Here is a 6,146-nt window from a genome sequence, read left to right as displayed (position 1 = left end):
TAATATTAAGATTAAATATAGGTTTGACACTTGGCACAATGTGATTGGGTCACTTAAACCTAGAGCTAATCAAAGGGTGACATGTGGCAAGGGTTTAATGTGTTAACCTAGCTATATAAGTGTTGTTATGAAAAAAGAAAAGCAACCAGCAGCCACTCCTCCTTTGTCACACCATTTTGAGGCTCGCCATCTATTCTTCTTCATCTCTCATCAATTCAAAGAGATTAGCCATCAATCTCTTGAATTAAGAACACTAAAAATTGTTTCTAGTGTCCTGTTTATATCTTTAATATCTTAAAAGGCAGAACTTGAATTTCTAATTAATAGAAAAAGCTTTAGAAGCTGTTCAAGGGCTGCCATAGGTGTTCTTGGTGTGGACAAGCTAGAGGGACAACATCTGGTGTCCTGAAGATGAATCTCAAAGGCATGCACACGCGATTGCATCAAGAGGTTAGTGTAATCATTCTTGATTTAATCTAGGGTTCTAAAATTAATCTGATTAATTTTAAAATCTTAAATGGCAAATACAGATCCAAAAACATATTAAAAGAGTTTTAATATGTTGTTTATCATTGAAATCAAATAGATAAAAATAAATCTTGCATGATGCATGTGACCCTAGGTGAAAATTTTTGAATTTAATGGTATAAACTTGTGTTTTTCACCCTTCCGTTCCTTCATATTTAACTAAAATTCATATTTGAATCTTATTCAAATAAGTTTAAATTTAGAAACCCTTTTTCAAATTTAATACCTTGAAAACAATTTTCAAAAATTAATTGTGAGATTAAAATTCCTAATTAAATAATTTAATTAGGTATGGGCTTAATTATGGGCCTTAAAATACACAATAATTACATAATGGGCTCAAAAACCAAGCCCAAACAAACACACCTTTGGGGCGTGTTTCACATTCATGCCGCCCCCTTTGAGCACCCAACCAGCTTTGAATCAATCCAAATTTGATCTAATCACACAATTAAACCTCATATACAATCTTAATAGCAAATATAGTGGCTCTGATACCAATTGAAGGAGTGGAAGCGTGATTATTGGGCATTAGAACCTTGAATTTCAAAAATTATTTCTAAGGTTACATGCACCATACCAAGTATCTTATGAACCTAATCAATTTCCAATGCCCAATTGTATACCAAACATATTTTAACATGCATTAAAATTTCATTTGCCATTAAAGATTGTGAATTAAGATTCAATTCAATTAAACCCTAACTAAAAGAGGGATTTTTAGGTACTAACCTCTTGATGCACAATTGAAGCCTCTTAGGATGTTCTTAGGACCCCAAATGTTGTCCATTTAGTTTTTCCACTATAAGCACATACCAAAGATGCAATGGCAGCCCCTAGATTGGCTTCTCAAGCCTTGTCAACCAATTTTGAGATGGTTATGCTTTGTGAAGGTAGTATGAATGTACTGGGTATTAGAAACACTTTCTAATAATTTTAATTCAAGAGGAAATCAAAGTTTTTCCCTTGAATCAATTGAGAAATTGAAGAGGAGAAGAACACACCAAGTTGCCGTCCAACATTACAGAGAAAAGAGAGAGTGACTGATTTTTCTTTATAACCTTTCTTTATATATTTAGGTCAAATCCCTAACTCCCTTGCCACATGTCATCACAAGATCCCATCTTATTTTTATTTGATTTAATCCTATGAAGCCAAGTGTTAAGCTCCATTTAAATCATGCTATGTGGTCTTCCATCATAGGAAGACAAGTGGCAAGATCATATGGTGCCATGTGTCACCATCTCATGGTGCCACATGTCACCTTGTGAAAAGACCAATTTGCCCTTACTCTTTAATTTGAGTTCTCAACCCAAAATTATAATTTCTCCTCTTTAAATCAATTTATATCAAATATAAATTAATTAATCTCCATTAATTAATTTCTCATAATTAAATTCATATTTAATCAAATTAAATATAAATTTAATTTATACTATACATCCAATAACCTAGATTTGGTTTCAAGTCATGCTAGGGACTTTGCAATCTTATTGCAAACTAAACCTCTTTAATTAATTAATTAAACTCTTTAATTAATCAATTAAATCATATTTTAAATGGTGATTAGTTTGTGTAGATGTGTGACTTACTAGGCTCATTACTTATTGGCAATTAGAAATGATATTAACTCTTAATATCATTAGAACTCTTTCTTACAGTAAATGATTTCTTTAAATCATTTCAGGCATCTCATAGGCCATGGTTGACACCTAGCATAGTATGCCATGGCCACCCAATCAGTAATAAGGAATACCTTAAATGAACCTTTAATCATATGTTACCATGCACTAGAATCTCTCCGTTACAAAATTCCAATTCGAGTCATAGTTAATGTCAACCATTTGCTATGAACATTACGTTCTCTTTTAATTTCAGTTCTTGATTAATTAGATTTTTTTATTGAAAACTCTTTTCTGACTAAATCTGTCTGTCCTGGTCAGGAACTTGAAACATCAAGAACAATTAAATGAATATAGGATTTTATCCCTATTTACTTAGGGTAACGGATTCCATTTTGATCAACACCTATCTCCATATATAACTAGTAGGAGCCAACACATGCCCATTGTGACGCCCCTTACCTGTTTATTGTTTAGCCGAGCAAGAAGTGCCACATTTAGTGTCGGAGCACCCTATCTTGTTTTATCATATCTATTGTAAACTTTTGATGTTATTTAAAATATGCATTCTATGTATAGAATTTTTTTTTTATATCTTATTTTTGTGGAAACCCGGAAAGAGCCTCCCCTGTTTTATTAGCATCTAATGGGTTTCCACTAATCACCTGTTAACATGTCCATATTCATTTCATACATTTTCATATCATATTCTCTTTTATCATATCATTCACAACTATTTATGAGATCTCAAAATGAATTATCATCTATTACATTCATATAGAAATTTATAGATAATAAATTACAAGTTTTCATTTCAATCTCAAAGTTTAATTACAAGTCTAAAATGAAATACATCATGACTAGACATAATGAATCAAAATACTAGTCTATACATGGGCCCTACCAAAATACAAAAGACCGGTGAGGTGACTCAACAAAGGATGATCTAGTCGAGCTTTGTCGGTGCACTACAGTCTTCTTCTGTATCGCACGGTGATGAGACTGATCTCCAGTACCTACGCGATGGAAAACTAACGCGCTAAGTATAACGCTTAGTGGTGCATAATTTATAATAACAATAATTTAACAATTGAAATAATATCTGTAAATCATAATTTCTGGGTCTTTTATATTTTTATTGCTCTTTGGAAGCAATTAACATTATCGGGATCTTTTATGATTACTTATTGTATTTTAAGTCTTAATTAATTTTTATCAGTGCCCAAAAAACCTATAACAAATTATAAAAGCTGGATGCACGGGTGTATACTGGTTAGACAGCCATATGTCTATCCATTATACGTCTGTCAGGCATGAGGCCAGTTGTCGAGCACGAGACCCGTTGTCAGGCTTGTAAAGCCAGAAATAAAGTAGGCACAATGGCCAGTAAGTAGGTATATAGCCTGTAGAACAATCATACCAGACATATATTGTCAGTTCATGATTTTCTCGGTAGGCAGTACTGCTATCTGTAGTCCCTAATTGGTATACCAATTTATCTAACTAAATAAATAAGTCTAGGTATACTATGGGCAATTAAACATTTTTAATTATTTTAGCACTATTCACTGTTACTATTTTCTAGTACTGTTCATTGGTACCATTAATTTCATATTAATAGGAAATTAGTCCCAATTTACATATTCATATAATTTTTAATATTTAATTATCCTTATGAGTATTTTAATTATCATATATAGCATTTTTCCCATGAACCTTTCTTTAAGTTCATTTTGATGTGTTATCTTTATTTAGGAATTTGACTAGGTTAGGATGTCTATTTGGTCACACTTCCTTCACAACAAATGCTCCTCTATGTTTAAACTTGAATTTTAATTTTTGAATCACTGAATTTGGGGTTATAGAACTCAAGTTATGGTCAAAATACCATAACTGGTCCCTTTGCCTCTAAGCTGTCCAGAATTTACAATTTCTGGTCAATAAAATTTGACCAGTCATTTGATCATTTTATTGTCATTTTTAGACTTAGGTTCCTTCACAAGATATGTTCCTCTATGTCTTAGGGACTCCCAGGTACAATTTCATAATTTTGCAAGCTTGGTATAGTGAGTTATAGTCAGTGTATTAACCTGGACTCTCAGTCCTATAAGGGCAATAACCAACTTCAGGGCAGTATATTTGACCCTCTTTTTAGGGTCTTTATACTTAGAATTTGGTAAAGGTGTCCAAATCAATATTTTAGCCCTAAGTATCATGTTTCCATTGATGTAATATTAGGTCATTTGGACCAGTATAGAGAGAGTTATGACCAAATGAACACGTACTGTTCATTTGGTCATTTTCTGGGTTGGCAATTTTAGTAACTCAAATTGTGCTAACAATTTGATTTAGTTAAAGGAAAAATTGGATCAAGTGGTCTTCATGAAAAGTATAACCCTATGTCTAAGCTTTCCATTGATATAATTTTAGGTCATTTGGACTAGTATAGAGAGAGTTATGACTAAATGAACACGTACTGTTCATTTGGTCATTTTCTGGTTAGCTTTTAGTGACTCAACTTGTGCTAACAATTTGATTTGGTTAAAAGAAAAACTGGGTCAAGTGGTCTTCATGAAAAGTGCATCCCAATGTATAAGCTTTCCATTGATGTAATTGTAGGTCATTTGGACCAGTATAGAGAGAGTTATGACCAAATGAACACATACTGTTCATTTGGTCATTTTCTGGGTTGGCAGTTTTAGTGACTCAACTTGTACTAACAATTTGATTTGGTTAAAAGCAAAACTTGGTCAAGTGGTCTTCATGAAAAGTGTAGCCCTTTGTCTAAGCTTTCCATTGATGTAATTTTAGGTCATTTGGACCAGTATAGAGAGAGTTATGACCAAATGAACATGTACTATTCATTTGGTCATTTTCTGGGTTGGCAGTTTTAGTAACTCAACTTGTGCTAACAATTTGATTTAGTTAAAGGAAAAATTGGATCAAGTGGTCTTCATGAAAAGTATAACCCTATGTCTAAGCTTTCCATTGATATAATTTTAGGTCATTTGGACTAGTATAGAGAGAGTTATGACTAAATGAACACGTACTGTTCATTTGGTCATTTTCTGGGTTGGCAGTTTTAGTGACTCAACTTGTGCTAACAATTTGATTTGGTTAAAAGAAAAACTGGGTCAAGTGGTCTTCATGAAAAGTGCATCCCTATGTATAAGCTTTCCATTGATGTAATTGTAGGTCATTTGGACCAGTATAGAGAGAGTTATGACCAAATGAACACATACTGTTCATTTGGTCATTTTCTGGGTTGGCAGTTTTAGTGACTCAACTTGTACTAACAATTTGATTTGGTTAAAAGCAAAACTTGGTCAAGTGGTCTTCATGAAAAGTGTAGCCCTTTGTCTAAGCTTTCCATTGATGTAATTTTAGGTCATTTGGACCAGTATAGAGAGAGTTATGACCAAATGAACATGTACTATTCATTTGGTCATTTTCTGGGTTGGCAGTTTTAGTAACTCAAATTGTGCTAACAATTTGATTTGGTTAAAAGAAAAACTGGGTTAAGTGGTCTTCATGAAAAGTGTAGCCCTATGTCTAAGCTTTTCATTGATGTAATTTTAGGTCATTTGGACCAGTATAGAGAGAGTTATGACGAAATGAACACTTACTATTCATTTGGTATTTTCTGGGTTTCAATGTTTGGTCATCCAGGTTTGGGCAGAGAATTGGTCATGATTTTGACAAAATTTGGGCATAGTGTCTGCATGAAAAATGGGCTATTTTGAGTCTATTTTCACCTCCAATTGGCCTCATACCAATTAGAGTTACACATTTTCAGTTATGGGTCAATAAACCCACTGGACTCATTGAGTCCAAACCTGCAGAAAATTGAACACTCCCAATATCTCAATTCCTTCAACTTCCTTACTTCAATTTGCATGTAATATACTTCTATAAGCCACAATCTCAACTCAATAGGTCAATTTCAACATTTACACCAAGTCCTCAAGCATTTACACAAACCCTAGTTTTCAAAGT

Source organism: Hevea brasiliensis, unplaced genomic scaffold (assembly GCF_030052815.1).
Source record: "Hevea brasiliensis isolate MT/VB/25A 57/8 unplaced genomic scaffold, ASM3005281v1 Scaf341, whole genome shotgun sequence".
NCBI classification, from domain to species: Eukaryota; Viridiplantae; Streptophyta; class Magnoliopsida; order Malpighiales; family Euphorbiaceae; genus Hevea; species Hevea brasiliensis.
The sequence above is the reverse complement of the archived record's forward strand: the minus strand, read 5'-3'. Positions refer to the sequence as shown.